The 25164-nt window shown below is 45.0% G+C and overlaps 1 long non-coding RNA gene across 1 annotated transcript in view; it reads left to right on the top strand.

Annotated features, from left to right (window-relative positions):
* Nucleotides 1-3633: 3633 nt before the first annotated feature.
* The window catches only part of LOC140190577 (uncharacterized), a 31566-nt gene continuing 10035 nt past the window's right edge, over nucleotides 3634-25164 (top strand). The window contains exon 1 of the long non-coding RNA XR_011883637.1: nucleotides 3634-3781. This is a non-coding gene — a long non-coding RNA (uncharacterized lncRNA). The remainder of the gene's footprint in view (nucleotides 3782-25164) is intronic.

Here is a 25164-nt window from a genome sequence, read left to right as displayed (position 1 = left end):
TAAGTGCGTATGTGTATGGAATGTGTTTACCGAGCACTCACCATCACAGCTCGTTGGGCTGGCAGCAAAAATATCCCTGAATTTGGACCCTATGTTGAACTATCCAGTTTTATCCATTCTCTGTTTAAATGCAGTGGTAACAATATACCTGAGTAGGTGTTAGGCCTCTATGGAGTGCATTTAGAAGTCAACCATGTGGAGTCACAAATCAGCCAGATTGGGAAGGGAGCCAGAGAACTTTACTGAACCACATGGGGATTTTACAACGAACATAGAACATAGAACAGTACAGCACATTACAGGCCCTTCGGCCCACAATGTTGTGCTGACCCTCAACCCCTGCCTCCTATATAATCCCCCACCTTAAATTCCTCCATATATCTGTCTAGTAGTCTCTTAAACTTCACTAGTGTATCTGCCTCCACCACTGACTCAGGCAGTGCATTCCACGCACCAACCACTCTCTGAGTAAAAAACCTTCCTCTAATATCCCCCTTGAACTTCCCACCACTTACCTTAAAGCCATGTCCTCTTGTATTGAGCAGTGGTGCCCTGGGGAAGAGGCACTGGCTATCTACTCTATCTATTCCTCTTAATATCTTTTTATTAATGAAACAGTAACCTATCCTGATTCCCATTGCTGAGAGTGGTTGGCATTTTCTCATCCAAATTCCAGATTATTAGTGAATTTTTCTCCAGCTGTTGTGGAGATATTTAAACTCAGAATTGTCAGTCCAAGGCTCTGGAATACCAGCTTGATAACTTATCCACTGCACCACCTCTGCAGAACTAGGAGACTCTGTCTTTGGAAACAGGGATAGATGGTTACCCTGGAAACAAGGGCCTAGGATTCCAGGCTTTCCGCGATTTGTACAGAAATTCACCAAAGCTTCCACCATCTAGTTAGACAAAGGTAATAACTACATGGAGGACACCATCACCATTAAACCACAACAATTCTGGGCTATCATTTTGACTGTTAAACCTCCCACCAGAGCACCTAGCAAGTCATTTGATTACAGACTGTAGGCTGGAGTAACATGCCTTAGGGTCAGGCATCTAATTTGGGACCCATTGTAAATTGGGCCCTTTACCTGTGAATCTGCTGGGGTTGCCAACTGTGTCCGGTGCTCCCGATGCGGCCTCCTCCGCATTGGGAAGACCCGTCGTAAACTGGGGGACTGCTTCGTTGAGTACCTCTGCTCCATCCGCCAAAAGCAGAACTTCTCGGTGGCCATACATTTTAATTCCGATTCCCATTCCCATTCCGACATGTTGGTCCATGGCCTCCTCTTGTGCCAACATGAGGCCACCCTCAGGGTGGAGGAGCAACACCTTGTATTCCATCTGGGTAGTTTCCACCTAATGGCATGAAAATTGATTTCTCCCTCTGGTTAGAAAAAAATACCCCTCCCTCTCTCCTCATCTTCTATTCCCCTCTCTGTCACCAGCCTATCACCTCCTCCTGGATCCCTTCCTCCTTCCCATTCTCCTCTGATCCACTCTCCTCTCCTGTCAGATTCCTTCCTCTCCAGCCCTTTACCTTTCCCACCCACCTGGCTTCACCTATCACCTTCCAGCTCCTCTCCTTCCTCTCTCCCCACCTTTCCGTTCGGGCATCTATCCACTCCCTTTCCAGTCCTCAAGAAGGGTCTCGGCCCAAAACGCCGACTGCTTACTCCTTTCCATGGATGCTGCCTGACCTGCTGTGTTCCTCCAGCATTTTGTGAGTGTGTCGCTCTGAACTTACAGCATCCTCATATCTAATTACTCATTTTGGTACAGATGGGTTTGAACTTTCAGCGTCGAGATGGACTGTTTGGAAGAGTGAAACCCGCCATCAATTATTGATGACTTAAAATTCAAATGTAAGGAATTATATAAAGGCTGAAGAAAAAGAAAGTCATTATACCACAATTGTAAAAATCAATCGCTAATCATGCATCAATACCTGCTCCGCCAGATGAGCAACGAGCTATTCACAGAAAAATCAATAAAATTATCAATAGATACCTCACTGATTACATTCTCAGCACACCATCTCCCATGAGTATTATTACCAGCAATACCTTTCGAGTCTTTAAATTAATGAGATCTTTATCCCCCAGTTGGGATGGGGGGAAGGGGAGATGGAGCCTTCTGCCATACAAAGGCTCAGGTTTTTATACGATGAGTGGATTTAAAAGCCTTCTGAATCTAGAATAAATAACCAGATGAGAAATTAAGGAATATTTAAAGATGAGTACCCTGGCTCCTAGTGCTGAGAATGTTTGGGGTGTGTACTGCTTGCTACATTGTAACAGTTCTATACTTCCTTTTGGCTATAAAGAGCTTTTGACTCCTCAAGGTTATAAATTGTATTTTATAAATGTAAAGTCTTTATGTTGTTTGTGGACTGTTACACAATAATAAATTCTCAAAACTTCCTCAGCAGCAGGTCCCAAGTTCACTTTCTCACTACAGAGCTGGCCGCAGTGCTTGTATTGTTTAGATAGGAGCAGAATTAGGCCACTCGGCCCGTCGAGTCTGTTCTGCCATTCCATCATGGCTGACTTATTACCCCTCTCATCCCCATACTCCTGCCTTCTCCCCATAACTTTGGACACCCTGAGTAATCAAGAACCTATCAACCTCCCCTTTAAATAGCCCCGAGCACTCGGCCTCCACGGCTGTCTGTGGCAATAGATTCCACAGATTCCCCACACTCTGACCACAGAGTAGTGCGCCTAGCTCCCTGCTCTACTCGCTTTATACTTATGATGGTGTGGCTAAGCACAGCTTCAATGCCACGTTCAAGTTTGCTGACAACGCCACTGTCGTAGGCAGAACCAAGGGTGCTGAAGTATCAGCATATAGGAGGGAGATTGAAACATTGGCTGAGTGGTGCCATTAACAACAACAACTTACTCAATGTCAGCAAGACCAAGGAGCTGATTATTGAGTTCCGGAGGGGGAAACCAGAGGTCCATGAGCCAGTCCTTATCAGAGGATCAGAGGTAGAGAAGGTCAGCAACTTTAAATTCCAAAGTGTTATCACTTCAGAACACCTGTCCTGGGCCCAGTACGTAAGTGTAATTACAAAGAAAGTATGGAGGCACCTCTACTTCCTTAGGAGTTTGCAAAAGTTTGGCATGTCATCTAAAACTTTGACAAACTTCTATAGATGTGCGGTGGAGAGCATACTGACTGGTTGCATCACAGCCTGATATGAAACATCAAAGCCCTTGAACAGCAAATCATGGATGTGGCCCAGTTCATCACCGATAAAGCCCTCCCCACCATCTACATGAAATGCTGTTGCAGAAAAGCAGCATCTCTCATCAGGGACCTATACCACCCAAGAGATGCTGCTGCCATCAGGAAGAAGGTACAGGAGCCTCAGGACTCACACTACCAGGTTCAGGAACAAATATTACCCCTCAACCAGCAGGCTCTTGAGCTGAAGGGGATAACCACTCAACTTCACGTGACCCGTCATTGAAATGTTCCCACAACCTACAGGCTCACTTTCAAGTAATCTTCATTTCACATCCTAGATATTTATTGCTTATTTATTTATTATTATTATTTTGTTCTTTTTGTATTTGCACAGTTTCTTGGCAGAATCTCAGATGGTGATGAGAGGGCATACAGGAGTGAGATATATCAGCTGGTTGAGTGGAGTTGCAGCAATAACCTTGCACTCAACGTCAGTAAGACTGAAGAATTGATTGTGGACTTCAGAAAGGGTAAGATGAGGGAACACACACCAGTCCTCATTGAGGGATCATTTGTGGAAAAGGTGAGCAATTTCAAGTTCCTTGGTGTCAACTTCTCTGGGGATCTATCCTGGGCCCAACATATCAACGCAGTTACAAGGAAGTTATCACAACATCTATATTTCATCAGGAGTTTGATGAGATTTGGTACGTCACCAAAGACGCTTGCAAATTTCTGCAGGTGTACCATGGAGAGTATCCTAACTGGCTGCATCACCGTCTGGTATGGGGTGAGCGTGTGGCTACAGCACAGGATCAAAATAAGCTACCGGAAGTTGTGAACTCAGCCAGCTCCATCACAGGCATCAGCCTCCCCAGCTTCCAGGACATCCTTCAAGTGTGATGTCTCAAAAAGGCGGCATCCATCATTAAAGACCTCCATGAGCCAAGACACACCCTCTTCTCATTGCTACCACAGGAAGGAGGTACAGAAGCCTGAAGGCACACACCCAGTGACTCAGGAACAGCTTCTTCCCCTCTGCCATCCGATTTCTGAATGGACATTGAACCCATGAACACTACCTCCCTACTTTTTAGTCTCTTTTTTGCACTATTTAACTTTTTAAATATATACTAGCTTTAATTTACAGTTTTTATTATTGTGTATTGCGATGTACTGCTGCTGCATAACAACAAATTTCATGACTTACGCCAGTGATATTAAACCTGATTCTGATATTTGTAACATCCTTGAGGTAAGTCCTCAAGGCTATTTCTTAAGAACTTACCTTTAGGGTGTTACATATACTTGGACAGATGGTGTGTGAGATTTGGCACAGGGATACTTCCCTATCCATGATGCCAAGTGGGTATTACAACCATGAACAGGGATGGAACTCTTCCATTGAGAGAGGAGGGGTGCTCCCATCCCAAAACCACAGCCACCTGCCCAGGAGCTGTGAGCCAGGCTCTGCCCTACAGTGGAGCTTTGTTAAGGAGCAAGGGAATGGACGATGATTGTGTTGTAGGGAACGAGGAGAAACAGGCTACCCAATGATGGTAGACCCAGAAGGAAAGGAGATAACAATGAATTTACCAATCCCAACACTAACTCGCAGATACACAAGAATTACTGGATTTCTAGAGCAACACACACAAAATACTGGAGGAACTCAGCAGGTCAGGCAGCATCTATGGAGAGAAATAAACAGTCAATATTTGTGGCCAAGACCCTTCTTCAGGAAAGAAAAAACAGGGGAAGCTAGAATAAAAAGGTGGGGGGAGGGAGTGGATGAAGGATCCCATTCCGAACTGTCAACCGTTTATTCCTTTCCACAGATGCTGCCTGACCTGCTGCGTGTATGTGTTACTAACTTTTAGATTCATCCTCTGCTAACACTGACAGAACATAGAATAGAACTACATAATCTCTGTTAAATGTTACATTTAAGCCACGGGAGCAGCAATATTTCATTAAGAGTTTGAGGAGATTTGGTAAATATTTGCAAATGTCTACCGACGTACCATTCTAACTAGCAGCATCACCGTCTGGTATGGTGGCAGCGGGAGGGGTGCTGCTGCAGAGGATTGAAATCAACTGCAGAAAGTTGTAAACTTAGTGTGCTGTCCTGGTTAAGATTTCTGCTGCTATGCTGTGAGGTAGTTTTAGTGTGCCATTCTGGAAAGTGTGTTTTTGGGTTCGGCTAAGATGAGGAGTCATGTTGTCCAATTTAGGAATAGAAACATCGAAATCTACAACACACTACAGGCCCTTTGGCCCACAATGTTGTGCCGAACATGTAGTCTACTCTAGGAACTGCCTAGAATTTCCCTACTGCATAGCCCGCTATTTTTCTAAGCTCCATGTACCAACCCAAGAGGCTCTTAAAAGACCCTGTTGTATCTGCTTCCACCACCATTGCTGGCAGTACATTCCATGCACTCACCACTCTCTGTGTGAAAAACTTACCCCTGACATCCCCGCAGTACCTATTTCCAAGCACCTTAAAACGACGCCCCCTCATGCTAGCCGTTTTAGCCCTGGGACAAAGCCTCTGGCTATCCACACGATTAATACCTCTCATCATTTTATACACCTCTATCAGGTGTGTCAGCCAGTCAGGATTGTGGGATGTGAGAGAGCTGTGGGGAAGTTTTCTGAAGGGCGGAGATCTGGTTTGGGGTCTTATGGTGGGAGCTGCGGAGTGGGGCTCAAGGGAAGAAGCTGCAGAATGCCGCTGGAAGGAGAGTCTCTGTTGCAAGAAGTGCTTTGTGCAGATGAATGGCTCCAAGGAGGAAGGGCCAATGCTCCTGAGAGAGCCAGTTCTTTTGAGATGGACTTTGAGGGGAGTTGGGAATGTGGCGGGTGCTTTCACGTAGACTGTGGGTCCAGCAGGTGAGTATGAGATACACCTTTGTCTCTCCCAGAATGAGCTCCAGCGTTTATGTGTACATTGGACTGGTTTAACTGTAATGAGCTCTTTTATTTTCTTTTCCTGTTAACTGTTGGTTAAAGTTGAAAATTTGGTAAATACACTTTCTTCATAATTTTATGCAGTATACAATCTGTCATTTCTGGGCTACCGATAATTGTGTATGGGCAGTAATTCACTCAAGTCCAGGTTCCTTTAATCGGAACATCACAACGCTCCTGTTTGGTTGAACCCCAAATCATACCGACCCTGGGGGTATATTGTTTATGAAAGGTGGCCTTCTCACCATTGAGTCACGTGGCTGTTAGCAGAGTTAGGTAATGAGTCAAGTCTGTGTACAAGCCCCAGTGAGAGGGTAACATTAATCAGCTCCATCATGGCCACTAGCCTCCCCAGCATCCAGCACATCTTCAAGGAGCGATGCCTCAAAAAGGCGGCGTCCATCTTTAAGGACCCCATCACCCAGGTCATGCCCTCTTCGCATTGTTAACATCAGGAAGCGGGTACAGAGGCCTTATTCAGGAACAGCTTCTTCCCCTCCGCCAACAGATTCCTGAATGGGTATTGAACTCATGAACTACGTTATTTTATTTCTGTTATTTGCACTACTTATTTAATCTAACCATTTGATTGAGATATATATATATATATATATATTTTTATACTGTATTTCACTGCCTTCTCTACTTTTGCGTATTGCATTATACTGCTGTTACAAAGACAGCAAATTTGATGACACATGCCAGTGATATTAAACATGATTATTATTCTGATTCTAAATGTTACCACTTCCACCACTTCTCCCGGAAGCACGAACAAGCCACATACCTCTCTCTATATAAAATAAAACTTGCCTTGCACACCTCCTTGGAACTGAATTATACTGTCTCTCCAGTACCACAGAATCCTTCCATTCCAGTCACTGACCTGTGCACCCCTCTGGCCATGTTACTCCCCAGTACTTCCTACAGTGATCCCCTGGTCCCATCAATGCTCCACAGCTTCAATCCTATCCAAGTATTCTCTTCGTTGGAGGAGTGGAGATTCATCTCTACCAAGGGAGGTGTAAGGCAATCTTTCCTTCTGCTGGCCTGCAGGTCACCCTTGGGCAAGATCTAGCACCTGCTTAGCACCCCCTCCCCCACCCATCCCCAATCAGGGTCTTGTGAAGCCATGGGAGCAGGTGGTGGATGGTTGTTTGAGCAGCTGGTGCAGATCACAAGTCCTGGTTATGCAACCACTGATGCCAGGCAGACAATCTCTGAAGAGTATTGATAATGGCTGGGGTCGCCCGTCTTGTAAAGAGACTGCCCAGGAGAAGGCGATGGCAAACCATTTCTGTAGAAAAACTTGCCAAGAACAGTCAATCAAGACTACGATCACCCACGTCATACAACATAGCACATAACGATGATGATGACTGACATGAATTCCTGGTTTAGGTGCCTCGTTCATGCTATGGAAGGAGTTTAGCATCAACTTGTGTAAGTGTGATCGCTTATAATTAACATGGTTTTTAATGATGCATCCCAGGAAGAATTTTGCATTAAAACTTAATGTTGCTCCTTTAAAGCACTTACACCATGGTAGAGGAATCTGCAGCTTGCCACTTCCCTGTGTGCGTTACCCAATCCCATCCCCCTTCCATCTATCAATCAATGACGCTTATCATACCCATAACACAACCACAGAGCTGCTTGCGAGAGGTCAGTTACCCTCAGCTCAAACTGACCAGTACCAATTGAAGACACCGTACTCTGCACTAAGGCTTAACTGCATGGGTTTGGAGATTTTTTTTCCCCAGCAGCTTCTTGCTAAAAAATAAAACAAAACTTGCTCACATGCTCTTCAGAATTTCATATCGAGCACATATGATCCAAAAACCTCAGCACACTGACACTGTAGAACACTAAGAGTCACAATCCTCAGTACACAATGCGCAGCCAGTCTTTCAACTAGTAATCACACACACACACACACACACACACACACACACACACACACACACACACACACACACACACACACACACACACACACACACACACACACACCAGCAAGGTACTTTGGGATAAATCTGAACGTCTCTGCGTTATTCCAAGTGAGTGTGATGTTATTACTGGCTGTGGACAGCCATATTGATTATTCCTCAGAGTCTCACCTCCGGCCGCCGATGCTGATAGCACCAGCAGTAAGGAAAACCTTTCTCAATCTATTTATTTTCTGCCTGTTGGTTCTCTGGAATCAAATGGGAGATTTGATTCTCTGTAAGTAAGGGGGCTGTGAGGGGCAGACGAGAGTAAACTCACAGCAGCTGCGTTGTGCTGTCACAGTCACTTGTGGTAATCAGCGTTCCTTGTTCACAGCTACCCTTTCCTCATTTGTTATCAGTTAGTGAGTGGAAATTGATGGATGTCAGGATAGGTCTGGCCATCGACTGCAGTCCTGAATGGATGTATTGGGCAAAGAGTGGGGATTAAAATGGATAGCGACTGGGTTGAGTGATAGTGTCACCGGAAGAAAATTATAGTTCAGGTCAGAATAAGCAACAATTTCATCTTTTAATTCAAAATTATCCATTCCTATAAACATGCTAAGAGATGGAAAATTAGCAAAAGCCTAGTCACCGTAAAATGTCATTTTTTATTTAAAATGAACTCTTGACCTCTGAACTTAGGTCACTGGGGCCTGTGCACCTTATTTGTCTGCCTGCACCACACTTTCTCTGTAAGTGTTATACTATATTCTGCATTCTGTTTCTCCCCCTTTGTTTCTGCTTCAATGTACTTCTGTCTGGACAGCATGCAAACAAATGCTTTTCACATTATCTTGGGACTTGTGACAATGCCTAATCAATTAGCATTTGATTACGAGGAAAGGAAGCAGTGCACTGCTAAGGGTCAGTGGGATACTCGTCTCAGGTTCATGAGGCAATCTGGTAATCAGAGGATGATCCAAGAGGAGGGGGCTAGCATTAGTGCAACACTTCACAGTATCTGTAAGATTAGGGTTCAATTCCCGCCGTTGCCTGGGATGCATGAGTTTCCTCCAAGTGCTCCGGTTTCCTCCCACAGTCCAAAGACGTACCGGTTGGTAGACTAATTGGTCATTGTAAATTGTCCTGTGATTAAATCAGGGATTGCTGGGTGGCACAACCTGAAGGACCAGAAGGGCCTATTCCATGCTATTGTTCTCTCTGTGACCATGTGGGTTTCCGTCTAGTGCTCTGGTTTCCTCCCACATTCCAAAGGCGCAGAGTATGGGCACGGTTCCTTCTAAGCTGCATGGGAGCGCGGCCACGCTGTAACTGAACTGCTCCCTCACACATTGCCTATGTTGCCACGCAGCTGGAATTTTCTTTCATATAGCGTTTTATTAAAATATGGTGCAGTTTTCAGGCCGTTAGCGTTTAGGGCAGCAGTGAAGGTCTTCCAACTCTGGCGGTGTTCAGGGCTTCCTTCACCGTGTCAGTAGATCGGTTTTAATACTGTCATTTATGTAAGTTTTGGGTGGAGACTCAGGAGTACTGCTGCACTCGGATGTAGAAGGATATTTCATTGCTGTTTCTGTAACAGTTTTGTTTGACCAATTAAGGTTGTTAGCCTTGAACTGAGCACCCAGATCTGGAGGAATGGTGGACCACTCTTAATGTAGCCTCTACCCTTTGACCTGTTCGGCAAGGGTGACCCTACCAAAAGCCAACGCATAAAACCCTGACCCAAGCAAACATATCTCTCCAGGTCATTGATACATAGAAGCCTTCCAACTATGACAAGGTTAGGGTCCTCTCGGGGGAATAGTTGGTCTGTGCAGCTGTAAAAAAAAAAATTAAGAGTAAATGTTGCATATGGGTTAGAGTTTGTGAGTTGTGGGCATGCTACATTGGTGCTGGAAGCATGGAGACATTTACCCGGCACAATCCTCACTGATTTGATTTGATGCAAATGATGCATTTCACTGTATGTTTCGATGTACATGTGATAAATAAAGCTAATTTTTATCTCTTATCTTTGAGAACTGTGATTACCAAGCATAAAATGTTCCTCTATTATCGTTGCATACCTTCAGCTTTGGTCGTCACTGTAGAAGTCAGGAGGAGGGATCAGTGACCATTCTAACCAACAGGTGGCAAGAGTGGAGAGAAGACATTGGTTAGCGGTCAGTGGGCGTGCTCAGAGCAGGTCAGGTCAAAGGTGAGTGATCAGCGGCACTGGTTGGTAGACTGAGGTCAATCACATTGGGTCAGCAGGGAGGAGTCAACTGAGATGCCAGTCAGGAGCGTCAGAAAGTAGACGTCAAATGGGAGAGGTCAGCAGGTTGCAACCAATGGCCTGTAGTGAACAGACTGGTCGATGTGGAGCAGCCAGTGAGGCTGATTAGTGCAAAGAGGTGAGTTAAAATTGGTCTCGGGGACTGGTCAGAGGGGAGAGTCAATGGAGAATGTCCAGAAGTTTAGTCACTGCTTGGTGAGAATGGTCAACGGCCAATATCAGTGAAGGGGAGGGGGGTCAATGGGAGTGATGAACAGGGAATATTAACAGCAGTTAGATAATTATTTTTATAACAACAGCATATAAAATGTTAGCCTGATCTCAGGAGAGATTTGGAAATGCCACAAATGGTGATCAATAGTCTTAAAATCATGGACTGGAGCTGGCAAGGATAACATCAAACTTATCTCAAGTCCTGGTCCTGCGACCACTGACGCCAGGCAGACAATCTCTGAAGAGTATTGATAATGGTTGGCGGTTGCTCATCTTGTAAAGGCACTGCCCAGAGGAACCTGCCCCAAACCACTCCTGTAGAAAAATTTGCTAAGAACAATCATGGTCATGGAAAGACCACGATCAACCATGTCATATGACACGACACTAGTAACCAGTAGTAAAATCATTAGTATTCACTGGAGGCCGGGTTAGTGATTTATATTGGTTGTCACAAATCGAGTGTACATTTATGTTGTGTGAATATTTCCTGTTCCCAGATACAAGGTTCCGCAAGGGAGGCTGGTCAAGAAGGTTCAGTCACTCAGCGTTCAAGATGAGGTAGTTATTAGATTGGTTTTGTGACCGAGGCCAGAGAGTGGTAGTAGATGGTTGCCTTCCTGACTGGAGGCCTGTAACTAGTGGAATGCTGTAGGGATTAGTGATGGGTCTGTTGTTGTTTGTCATCTATATCAAAGATCTGGCTGATAATGTGGTTAACTGGATCAATAAATTTGTGGATGACACCAAAATATGGGATGTCGTGGACAACAAGGAAGACTATTATTGCTCGCAGCGGGATCTGGGCCAGGAGGAAAAATGGGCTTAGAAATGGCAGATGGAGTTTAATGCAGACATGTGTGAGGTGTTGTCCTCTGGTAGGGTCAACCAAGAAAGGTCTTACACAGTGAACGGTAGGGCACTGAGGAGTGCAGTAGATCACAGGGATCTGGGAAAACAGGTCCATAATTCATTGGAAGCAGTGTCACAGGTTGATAGTGTTATAGAGAAAGCTTTGGGCAAATTTGCCTTCCTGAATCAAAGTATTGAGTACAGGTGATGGGATGTTATGTTGAAGTTATTAGTGAGGCCTAATTTGGAGTATTATGTGGAGTTATGGCTACGATATTGCTGGGTCTAGAGGACCTGAGTTATAAGGAAATATTGAATAGGTTAGGACTTTATTCCTTGGAATGTAGAAGATTGTAAGGAGATTTGATAGAGGTATACAAAATTATAAAGGCTATAGATAGGGTAAATACAAGCAGGCTTTTTCCACTGAGATATGGTGGGACTACAACTAGAGGACATGGGTTAAGGGTGAAAGGTGAAAAGTTTAAGGGAACAAGGGGGGAAACTTCTTCACTCAGAGGGTCATGAGAGTTTGGAATGAGCTGTCAGCACAACTGGTGCATGTGAGCTTGATTTCAACGCTTGAGAGATATTTGGACAGGTTCATAGATGGTAGGCATATGAAAGGCTATGGTCCAGGTGCAGGTTGATGGGTGCAGACAGCTTAAGTGGCTCAGTACAGACTAGGTGGGCCGAATGGCCTGTTTCTGAGCTGTACCTCTCTATGATTCTGTGACTCTATGTCCTTCATTATTTCAATGCACAATATACCATTGTAGATCAGAATCACAATCAGATTTTATATCACGGGCATATGTCATGAAATTTGTTTTTTTTTGCAGCAGTACAAGGTAATACATAATAATAAAAAGAAGTATAAATTACAATAAGAAATATAATTTTAAAATAAATTAAGTAAGTAGTGCAAAAGAGTAGAAAAAATGTTGAGGTGGTGTACGTGGGTTCACTGTCCATTCAGAGATATAGCTAAGGTGCCTAAGTTGTTTTTTCTTATATAATTTCCTGCGTTAGTTAATTCTGATTTGGTTTGAAGCATATGGTGGAAAGATATCCATCTTCATTCTCGCTTTATTTGCCCTTGAAACTGTGACTCTTAAGTTTTTGTTAACATTGGTAACCGTCAAGTAGATACAGCCCTGTGCAAATCTCTTAAGGATCCTAGCTATACACTTGTGCCTAAAACTTTTGCATAGCATTGTATAATTAAATTAAATAAGCAGTGCAAAAGGAGAGCAAAAATGAATAAATAATACTGAGATCGTGTACTTGTGGTTATTGTCCGTTCAGAAATCAAATGGAGGAGTGGAAGAAACTGTTCTTAAAAATGCTGTGTGGTTGTCTTCAGGCTCCTGTACCTGAAGAGGGCATATTCTCAGTGATGGGATTCCTTAATCATGGATGCCACTTTTTTAGAGGCACTGTCTCTTAAACAGTTGACAATTTGGGCCGAGACCCTTCATCAGGACTGGAAAGGAAGGGGGAGTATCTAGAATCAGAAGATGGAGGGAAGGGGTAGGAGTACAAGCTGGCAAGTGATGGGTGAGACAAGGTGAGAGAGCGAGGTGATAGGTGAGACGAGGTGAGGGAGGGAGGTGACAGGTGAGAGAGGGAGGTGATAGGTGAGACGAGGTGAGGGAGGGAGGTGACAGGTGAGAGAGGGAGGTGATAGGTGAGACGAGGTGAGGGAGGGAGGTGACAGGTGAGAGAGGGAGGTGATAGGTGAGACGAGGTGAGGGAGGGAGGTGACAGGTGAGAGAAGGAGGTGATAGGTGAGACGAGGTGAGGGAGGGAGGTGACAGGTGAGAGAGGGAGGTGATAGGTGAGACGAGGTGAGGGAGGGAGGTGACAGGTGAGAGAGGGAGGTGATAGGTGAGACGAGGTGAGGGAGGGAGGTGACAGGTGAGAGAGGGAGGTGATAGGTGAGACAAGCTGGGTGGGGCAAGGAGGATTAAGTGAGAAGATTCCACACAGAGTGCAAAAATAAATCTTTTGCAGTTTTCTTGCCCTGCCCGAGGCTGCATATGGGCCAGATTTTGCACTCCATAAGGGGAGGAGTGGGACTGAACAATGAGTAACAGGTAAACAAGAGCTAAACATTTCTTAGTGAAAGAGTGCCCATTTCATGCCAGTGACACCAACCACACCCTGACAATACTAATGTAATCTTTCCTTCAGTACATTATGACCAACAGTTTAACTAACAGGACTTGAATGAAGCTGAAGGTAAGATTTTTTTCTCACTTACATTAATGGATATGAGTAACTTAAATACACATGGAGTCAGGGTAAGGTAATATATGTTTCACTGTGGAAGGAAATTAGTTGAGTAGGGTAACATCCATGCAAATTAGAGCACATCATACATTCTATTCTAGAGAGGGCCACAACCTTGTCATGGTCGGGAGGCTTCTGTGCCTCAGTGATCCAGAGACCCATGTTGGCCGGAGTCAGGGCTTTATGCTTTGTCTCTTGGTAGGGTCACCCATGCCAAACAGGTCAAAGGGTAGAGACAAGACAAAGAGTAGTCCACCGGTCCTCCAGATTTTGGGGTTCAGCTCAGGGCTAACAACCCTGACTGGTCAAACAAAACTGCTATGGAAACAGCAATGAAGAACCTTTGTACATCTGTGTGTGTTGTTATGGACAGGCAAAGAGGGAGGACCTTCATTGCTGCCTTAAACACCAGCGGTGTAACAGGCAGTAAGCCAGTATACGGTCAATAAATTGGATTGATTGAAGGTAGAGCTTGCAATAAGTCAATTGTGACTTCATTGACAGAAAACTTCCCGAGATTTCATGTCCTTCAGACATGTATAGACCTCAAATGTCAAAATTGGTCTCTGGAGGAAATGTAGTTGGTAGGATAGTTTCCCAGGCTGTTCGTGAACTGATTAAGGAGCAGTGGTTATGACCTTTTCCATTCCCACTCTGACATGTCACTTCACGGCCTCCTCTGCTGCCACAATGTGACCACACTCAGGATGGAGGTGTAACCTCCAAGCTCCTGGCATGTAACACCTCATACTCTGTCTGGGTAACCTCCAGTCTGGTGGCATGAACAGCAATTTCTCATATCTTGCAGTAATTTCCATCCCTCCCTCCTCCTCTTATTTTCCATTCCTCAATCTGGTTCCCCTCTCAGCTCTTCTCCTCTCCTCTCCTGCCCATCACCTCTCTCTGGTGCCCTTCCTCCTTCCCTTCCTTCTACGGTTCACTGTCAGATTCCTTCTTCGACTTATCACCTCCCAAGTTCTCATTTCATACCCCCTCCTCCACCAGCTCACCTTCTCCCTCACCTGGTTTCACCTATCACATGCCAGATTGTACTCTTTCCCCTACCCCCACTTTCTTATTCTGGCTTCTTCCCTCTGCCTTCCCAGTGCTGATGAAGGGCCTCGGTTTGAAATGTCAGCCATTCATTCCCCTCCATATACGCTGCCTGACTTGTTCAGTTCCTCCAGCACTTTGTGTATGTTGCTCAAGTTTTCCAGCATCTGCAGAATCTCTCGTGTTGATGAATGAGTTGGTGACCTTCTATAGTTGTGACAGAGATCTCTCGGTATACATACATACATACACACACACACACACACACACACACACACACACACACACACTCACTCACTCCCCATTTCCTGAGTTTGTGCAATTCAATGTCTTTCCCTGTTATAAACTTATAATGGGGTGGTTTCATCATGCCTTTCCCATCATACACAGTGGAATACTCCATTTCTTTAGTGATGGGGATGTGTAGATGTGTGTATATTGTTTGTATACTGTATTTAAGGTAGATAGTTCTGTTTATTTTGTAATATGATTGTAAGTAATTGAGTACTGCATCATATTCTAATTCATGTGTAGTCTTTAATGGTTCAATGGGTTCCATTTAATATCAGAGAATGTATACAGTACACAACCTGAAATTCTTACTCTTCACAGACATCCACGAGTATCAGAGAACATACACAGAATACAACCTGAAATTCTTAATCTTCACAGGCATCCATGAAACAGAAAACCTCAAAGAATGAATGACTGAAAAATGTTAGAAACCCCAAAGCCCGCCTTCCCCCCCCACGCACATGCAATAGCAAAGCATCAACCCTCCTCCCTCTCCTCCCCCCCAGTTGTTCAAAAGTGAAGCATCAGCACCCACCACCTACCATCCAAGCAACAGCAAAGCCCCCAAGAAGAGATCATCACCTACAATCCATCAAAAAAAACAGTTCACCCAACAGTTCGACATGCCACAATGTGTGTGTGTGTCTCTCTCTCTCTCTCTCTCTCTCACTCACTCTCGCTCACTCTCTCTCTCAAGGGAGAGAGAGGTGTCACTCCTTCCACAGTGAGAGGGGAGAATCAACAGATGGCCATTTTGACATTACCATCTAAAGCAACACTTATTCAAGCTCACCCCACTTGAGAACCAGCGGACTCTCGCCACACGCTCATCGAGAGAGAGACTGCAATCACTAGAGTGCAGAGGCTTCTGACAGCTAACACCCACTGCCTCGGTGTTCCGATCTCCCGCGATGCTTCATTTGGTGACACTAGCAAGGAACTGGTTCCACTGGGGCCTCCTGAGGCTGCGTGTCTTCCAGGCCACTCCTGGAAATATCGGGAAATGGCCGGTCGGCGAGCTCCGACAGCAGGAACCCACCGTCATGAAGAACTGCAGTTTGTGTGCAGCTGTGGATCACGGACTCCAACAGGGCCCCAGCCACCTTGGAAAGGAAAAAAAGAGACATTAAAGAGAGGAATTTAAGCTGTTTCGCAGATGAGCTCAAAGGAGTCGCCCTCTGGCGCCATTTTAGCTCCTCCCCCTCTTAAGACTTCAGTTTAACTTTGTGTGGTTAATTAAAAATAGTATGTTCAGGTGCCTAAAAATTAATGAGCAGTTCACAGGAAGAGAGATCGAGCTGCCAGGAGTTCACACCGGACAAAGTATGGAGCTGTTAATGTGCTTTTTGATAGATGTCTTGTTGTAAATATTGGCAGTTTCCTTTTCACTAATTTTTGTATGTTTGATTTTTTGATGCACCTAATAAACACCCTTGTATGAAAATGCTAAGCGACTCCAGGCATCTTTTCTTCGGTCAAAGCCCAAGTGCGTAACAATGGTTTTGTGCTTTATCTACCTGTAATCCATTTCTTTGTGGAATCTAATACTCAGTCATGCTTGTGATGGTCTCCAACAGCCCTGCGTGTCGGATGACACTCGGTGTGTGAAGTGGATGATATCTGCTTGGTGTAAGGACCACTAGCAGTATGAGGCATAAAGGCTAATTTTTTCACTAGCACATCTGCTAAGAAATTTGGGAGAAATTTCTGCATTCAGAGGACGCGAAAATAAGGACATTTCTGCCACGAAGAATGTTTAAGGCTTTATAGTACACACGTATTTAAGGAGAAATGAGTTCAAGAGAGGGGAGGGGTAACCAGAAGGATGATGTGATAGGTTTTGAGGACATCCAGAGGCAGGAAGCATACTTGAAGCCTAAACACCAGCCACAACCAGTGGGGCCAAATGGACAAACACAGTGAGTTCCTCCGCATGGTTTTCCCTTAGTTACTCTTTGTCCAGGATCATGAATGAGGAGTGGACACTTGGAAGCATATCCAGATCTGCTGTATATGAAGTAAAGTTAGAGGGGCAGAACAGTACACAGCAATGTGGGGAGCCCGGAAGAAACACTTAGATCAGGAGTTCCCAAGCTTTTTCATTCCGTGGACCAATACCATTAAACAAGGGGTCTGTGGAGCCCAGGTTTGGAACTTTTGACCTAGATGTTCCAAAGCTCTCATATTATCACTCAAGCCTTGATGCATTGTAATTCACCAATTATATTCCAAAATATTCTTGTAGTGTGTGTGTGTGTGTGTGTGTGTGTGTGTGTGTGTGTGTGTGTGTGTGTGTGTGTGTGTGTGTGTGTGTGTGTGTGTGTGTGTGTGTGTGTGTGTGTGTGTGTGTGTGTGTGTGTGTGTGTGTGTGTGTGTGTGTTTGTGGTGTGTGTGTGTGTGTGTGTGTGTGTGTGTGTGTTTGTGTTTTTTTTCCCGGTTTAAGATGGCGCTGGTGAAGCATAGGGATGACTTGCTGGTGGCAAACAAAACAAACAATTACTGTATTAATCACACTTGGAGATGATCACTGCGAACAACAGGCTGTAACTTCCCTTCCGGAGCTGAGATTTTGAACAGCCTGTACGACCTGGCGTTTTTGCGGTGTGAACTGAAGTCTCGAAGGTACAGGATGGCTGCGGGAGAACCAAGGCCATGGGGCACGGGACCAAGCCCGAGAGTGAGGAACGAGCTGGAGCAGACTTGGAGCCGATACGATGCGGCAAATCTGAGGGGAGGTGAGCCAAGGCAGTGGGACCTGGGCCCGAGAACGGGAAACGAGCCGATGTTTCGCCATTGCCGGAGCAGACTTGGAGCCATTTTGAAGCGGCAGAACCAAGGTGGGTCAGAGTCGGGGCCTGGGCCTGGGCCTGGGCCTGGGCCCGAGAGCAAGGCAAGCCCCAAGGTTTGATCAATTTAAGCAACGGGCCAAATTCAGAAGGTTGAGTATAGGCCAAACCGAGATGGTGGAGCCTGAGTCCAAGAGCAGGAAACGACCTGCAGTTTGGACAGTTTAACCGCCGGGCCAGATTGAAAAGGTCAGGTGTCAGGGCCGGACGTGAGGGATGGGCCAGTTCAACTTGCTGCTCCACGAGGTTTACTCGGCTTTGTACTGAACTGAGGCTGCGGCCTGCAACTATTGGATCAGCTGTAGGCGTGACTGGCTTCATGGCTGCGGACCCACTTTCGAGAACTTCAGTTCTGAATGTCTTTTGCTTACTTTTATTGTTTGCAGGATTTGTCTTTATTTTCCTGCACACTGGATGTTTGACAGTCTTCTCTTTTTTTTAATGGGTTCTATTGAGTTTCTTTGTTTTGTGGCTGCCTGTAAGGAGATTAATCCTTGTATTGTATATAGTATGCATACATTGTGGAGAAGAAAAACTCCACAATGTATGCATACTATATACTTCTGCTGCCTTGTGGCCATACCCACCTATGGGAAAGGCTTTGGGAGTAATCCCTGAACCGGGGTCCCTATGGCAGTTTGATGCTGTTTACAACTTCACTCTGGCAGCCTCTGCGATGACACTGATGCCAATCTGTATCGGCACTTGCCCTTCCCTCGGACTACATCAGTGACGTGGAGAGGGGGAACCTGCTGCATGGACAACAGCCGGTTCTTCAAATCTTCCCAGCCAAGCTTGCGCCCCGGAGAGGACACAGTCCACCAGAGGTGCAAATCCATGATCCCCTGGGATCGATTGCTGCCTACTATGACATACTTTGATAATAAATGTACACTGAACTTTGAAAGCTTTGGGAGGGATATTACCATCAGGGAGGAGATACAGGAGCCTGAAGGCACACACTCAGCGATTCAGGAACAGCTTCTTGCCCTCTGCCATTCGATTCCTGAATGGACTTTGAAGCTTTGGACATGACCTCAGTTTTTAAAAATATACAGTATTTCTGTTTTTGCACATTTTTTTAATAATCTATTCATTATACATAATCGATTTACTTGTTTATTTATTATGTTTTATTTTATTTTTTTTTCTCTCTCTCTGCTAGATTATGTATTGCATTGAACTGCTGCTGCTAAGTTAACAAATCTCACGTCACATGCCGGTGATAATAAACCTGATTCCGATTCTGTGTCCCAATCACCCTACCAATTACCCTCCATCATCTTCCCCCTAGTCACTCAACCCTCCAAAGGTGCCAGAGTCAAATCAGCGAGTCTATGAAGTTTCCTCCTCTCAGCCGGCATGAACACAGGAGCCTCAGCCCACCTCAGCTGATTGTTCAAGCCCCCTATTTCCTATTTCCCCTATCATTCCACCATAGCCTGTCCCCCATCTCGTTTCACTTTTGAAAAGACTACCTGCAGAATGTTCCTCTCTGTCACATCTACTCACTCGTGGTGAGTGGGTGCTAAATTTTGGTGCATAGAGGCTGCATGGTGAACATTACATGCTCCAAGTCATGATAACAGAATCCTAACATTGCGGAGATTTTGACAGGTTCACTTCTTACACATTCTCGTGGTTGAACTTTCACCTGTTAGAAGGATCACTAAATATATCAGCCTGGTTAGCGTAATGCTTTACTATGTTTCAATGGTTTCAATGTTCTTGTGACAAATTAAGTTAACTTCTCTCTGAGGCTCATTTCTCACACTGAATTATACTGAACGTACAGGAATAACGAGAGGAAACAGTTTAATAAAGGAGATTCAATGATAGACTAGAAGAGATTTATGTAAACAGAGTCATAGGGAAGTACATGAGAAGTAAATAATGAACCTTAAGTGACAGAGTTCGTTTCAGGAAACGTGGAGGCAGCTTGACCCAACCGCAGCAGGGATGATTTAGCAACAAGTGATCATTTTAATAATAAACTTCAAAATATCAAGCCATGAGAGGCCACAAAATGAGAGAGGGGTACAGATGCTTAACACAACAAGGCAAGAAGGTAAATGAAGGCTAGGGGAAACTGGCTGAGGCTGGCTGAAGTGATGGGTGAACAAGGATTGTGGATGAGACCTGGGTTTAAATAGGCTGCAGGTGAGGAGTTGGAAATGAGTGGCAGTTGACTCCTGTTAGCTGAGTGGAGACTGGGAGATGCCCGCTTGTGGAGGCCTGACAGTGTGGAGGGGGGGTAGTGAAAATAGGATCATTTGCTGTGGAGCAGCTGGAGATTTAACAAAGGTATTCAGAGTCGTGAATGAGTTTGATAGTATAGCCTACACTCAGTAGCCACTTTAATAGTTACAGGAGGTATCTAATAAAGTTGCTACTGAGTGTATGTGTTGTTATTATGTGTAACTCACTTGGGTAACTCAGCTAAATTGAATTAGATTAGATTATGAGGACACTCGGTCCTCGTTTATTGTCATTTAGAAATGCATGCATTAAAAAATGATACAACATTCCTCCAGAACGATATCACAAGAAAAACATGGGACAAACCAAGACTAAAACTTACAAAACCACATAATTATAACATATAGTTATAACAGCGCAAAGCAATACCATAATTTGATAAAGAGCAGACCATGGGCACGGTAAAAAAAAGTCTCAAAGTCCCGATAGCCTCATCATCTCATGCAGGCGGCAGAAGAGAGGAACTCTCCCTGCCATGAACCTCCAAACGCCGCCAACTTGCCAATGCAGCACCATTGGAAGCACCTGACCGCAGTGGACTCTAAGTCCGTCCGAAAACTTCGAGCCTCTGACCAGCCTCTCTCATCCCCTGCCGAACGCTTCGACCCCGCCCCGGCCGCCGAGCAACAAGTAAAGCTGAGGTCTCGGGGCCTTCCCCTCCGGAGATTCAGGATCACACAGTAGCAGCAGCAGCGAAGCAGGCATTTCAGAAGTTTCACCAGATGTTCCTCCGTGCTCTCACGTCCGTCTCCGTCAAATCAGGATTGTGCACGGCACCCTACTTGACAAATAACAGACATCACCACCGGAGTGGCCGCTGCGAGCTGCGTCGCGCCGTCATCTTCTCCTCCCTCTGAGTGAATATGGAAATAGATTAAATGTTTCCTGTGGGGAAAGTCTACAGAGCTTAATGGAAAGCATAGAAAAATGGGGTCAAACTACATAGCACTTTCAGACAGAACTTTCCCCAAGCAGTAAGGCTGATCAACACCTCCACCCACTAACTCCAGCACTACTTTATTATTTCCCATCAGACACCTCATGTACAGCCCAGTGTCACTTTATGGACATATACAATCTCAATATCTCAATATATCTCTATACCTCTATCTCTCTCTCTCTCGCTCGCTCTCTCTCTCTCTCACTCACATATATATATATATATATATATATATATATATAATTTTATGTATTTTTATTTATTGTGTGTTTTTATCATTATTGTTTTATTATCTTTTGTGTTTTTTTGTGCTTCAGCAAATCCAGAGTAACAATTATTTCATCCTTCTTACACTTGTGTAGTGGAAATGACATCAAACCATCTTGATCCTGAGACAGGAGAGGACGAATGTTCTCTTCCTGTGCTGTAATGATTCCATTATCCTGACAGTGCACCCTGACTATGAAAGCCCTTTTACTTTCCGTACCTCACTAACTCCTAGGTACCAAGTTTGCACTCGTGCCTGTCCCTCCTCCCTCCCTGACTGAATTTGTTACCAACTCTGCCATTAAAACACACACACACACACACACACACACACACACACACACACAGGTCAAAGTTCATCTCTCTGCCTGCCTCTATAAACAGTGCAGCGGGATTTGCGGGATCATCAGTTCAAAGGCCAGAGGTGAGATAGGTCAAAAGGGCCAGTTTATCAGGGTTGCCCTTTCTCAGTTCTCCTCAGGCTAATGAAATCTTTAAAGGTTCAGCTGCCCGTGCTTGGCCATGCCTGTGACTGTTACATGATGAATGTGCTGGTTAAGGAAGCTCAGGAGGACAGACTAGTCACTTTAAACTCATTTCCATTTATATCAGTTGCTCTTCCTGTACTGACCAGCCTTAAAGTAAGTAATATCCTCCCTTCACTTCATTTGCTTACCAGTCATATTTTCCATTCTTCAAAACAAAAACCACATCCTGGAGACTGCAGAACTTTCAGTCACTTTGCACATTCCATCCCTTTGACACTAGATTCCGTCTTAGCTGCACAAAGTTAGGTTAAACTGCGTGTCAGAAGGGGGAAGGGGATAAGGGCAGAAAATGAGCAGGGGGGGGAGGGAAAAGGTGGAGTGGTCAGTGGGAATGGAAAACGTGGTCTGTAAAGGGAAGTGCAGATGAGGAACAGGGGAAACTCGGGGAAGATGAGCTGGTGAAACTGTGCTGAGATCTGTGTGCTGATTCCAAAGCAATTCTTTGTGCAGCAATATTCTTGTGAATAAAGGGCCCAAAACTGCTCACAATATTTCAAGTACGGTCAGACCAGTGCCTTATAAAGCTTCAGCATTACATCCTTGCTCTCATATTCTAATCCTCTCAGAATAAATGCTAACATTGCATTTGCCCTCCTTGCTACCCACTCAACCTGGAAGTTAATCTTTAGGGCAGGGGTTCCCAACCTCTTTCATGCCATGGACCAATGTCATTAAGCAAGGGGTCCATGGACTTCAGTTTGGCAACCCCTGCTTTAGGGCCTGCACTAGAACTTCCAAAAGGATGTGCTGGCCTTGGAGTTGACCCAGAACACGTTCACGAGAATGATCCTGGGAATGAAAGGGTTAATGTATGTGGAGTGTTTGATGGCTCTGTGCCTGTACTCACTGGAGTTTAGAAGAATGTGGAGGGAGGGGGAATCTCATTGAAATCTATTGAATATTGAAAGATCTAGATAGAATAGTCTTGGAGAGGATCTTTCCGATAGTGGGGGACACCCCATCTCATGTTCTCAATATTTATTCCTTATTTATTTATTATATAAATAATAATAAGTCTAGTGGAGCGTGGAGTGACGGAGGATGGGGGTGACCTGATAGAGGTGTATAAGATGATGGAAAGCATTTTTCTACACGATTAATGCTTTCTACAATCAGAGGCTTTTTCCCAGGGCTGAAATGGCTAACACGAGAGGGCACAGTTTTAACGTGCTTGGAAGTAGATACAGGGGAGATGTCTGGGGCAATTTTTTTATGCAGAGAGTGGTGAGTGTGTAGAATGGTCTGCCGGCAATGGTGGTGGAGGCAGATACAACGGGGTCTTTTAAGATGATCCTGGACAGGTACATGGAGCTTAGAAAAAAAGAGGGCTATGGGTAACCCTAGGTAATTTCTAAAGTAAGTACATGTTCGGCACAGCCTTGTGGGCCGAAGGGCCTGTATTGTGCTGTAGGTTTTTTATGTTTCTATCATTATTTATTTCTTTTTATATTTGCAGAGTTTGTTGTCATTTGTACACTAGTTGATGCGGTCTTTCATTTATTCTATTATGGTTATTATTATTATTAAATGATCTATTGCATTTGCCCACAGGATTGTATATGGTGACATTTTTGTACTTGATAATAAAGTTACATTGAGTTTTGTTCATTGTTTGATTGCATGATGGTTCTCTCTCGCATTACGCTGATGTAATGTGTTGACCTGAAGTAACCAAGGATTTTTCTGAGACTTTCAAAATGGGTGTTTTTCTATTTCTGCTCTTGTTTAAAGCACCATAGACCATAAACTATAGGAGCAGAATTAGCATTTGGCCCATTGAATCTGCTCCACCGTTGCATCATGGCTGATTTATTAACCCCCTCAACCCCATTCTCCTGACTTCTCCCCATAACCTTTGACACCCCGACTAATCAAGAACCTATCAACCTCCACTTTAAATATACCCAATGACCTGGCCTCCACAGCAACCTGTGTCAATGAATTCCACAGATTAACCACTTCCCGGCTAAGGAAATTCCTCCTCAACTCCGTCCTAAAGGGATGTTCCTCTATTCTAAGGCTATGCCCTCTGGTCCTAGACTCTCCCACTGTAGGAACCAGCCTCTTCATGTCCAGCCAATCTAGGCCTTTCAATATTTGATAGGTTTTTCAATGAGATTCCCCCCCTCATTCTCCTAAAGTCCAGTGAGTACAGGCCCAGAGTCATCAAATATTCACTCATTGCTTTGACCAGCGGTGAATCCAGACATCGGACATTGGAAGTTTTGAGAGGAGGGGAGGGGACTTCAACCAGGTCCACTGCCCGAGGATAAAAGGCAGCAGTGGGTCAGTAGAGCGAGAAAGAACTTCGAACAGCAGCCAATTGGCATTTGGGATTGATTAGGAAGAGCTAATTAAAGAAAGGCAGGGACAGGCGCAGAGCTCGCTGTCTGGGTGGACATAGTGAGCGTGGTGATCTTGAGGCTTCACCTCTTTCAGGCTTCAGTCAGAGAAAGTGAAGTAAAGAAAAGCTCAAGTTTTTTTTTGTTCTCTTCTTTATATCTGGTCAGCTAGGACTGGTAGGGATGACAGGTAAGGTAGTGGAATGCTCCTCTTGCAGGTTGTGAGAAGTTAGGGGGACCTCCAGTGTCCCCGGCAACTGCAACTGTGAGAAGCGCATTCAGCTGCAGCTTCTAACAAACCGCAGGAAGGAGCTGGAGCGGGAAATGGATGAACTCCAGGTCATTCTGGAGGATGAGGGAGCGATAGATAGGACATATAGAGAGGTAGTTACACCAAAATGCAGGACACAGGAAACTGGGTGACAGTCTGGAAGAGGAAAAGGAGCCAGTGCAGAGTACCACTGTGGCCAACTCCCTCAACAGCAGGTATATCACTTTGGATACGGTCGGGGTGGGGGAGGGGATCCCAGAGGAAAGTCACAGTGGTCAAGCCCCTGACACTGAGTCTGCCTCTATGACTCCGAAGGGAAGCGGGGAGAAGAGGCATGCTGTGTGATAGGGGATTCATTAGTGAGGGGAATGGACAGGAGGTTCTGTGGGCGAGAATGACATTCCCAGATGGTACGTTGCCTCCTGGGTGCCAGGGTCTGGGTTATCTCGGATCGAGTCCTCAGCATTCTTAAATGGGAGGGTGAACAGCCAGAAGTCGTGGTCTATGTAGGTGCCAATGACATGGGTTGGACGAGTGATGAGGTTCTGCATAGGGAGTTAGCTGCTAAGTTAAAGGGCAGGGC

The sequence above is a fragment of the Mobula birostris genome, chromosome 30, assembly GCF_030028105.1.
Source record: "Mobula birostris isolate sMobBir1 chromosome 30, sMobBir1.hap1, whole genome shotgun sequence".
NCBI lineage: Eukaryota > Metazoa > Chordata > Chondrichthyes > Myliobatiformes > Myliobatidae > Mobula > Mobula birostris.
This window is presented reverse-complemented; position numbering and strand designations above follow the sequence as displayed.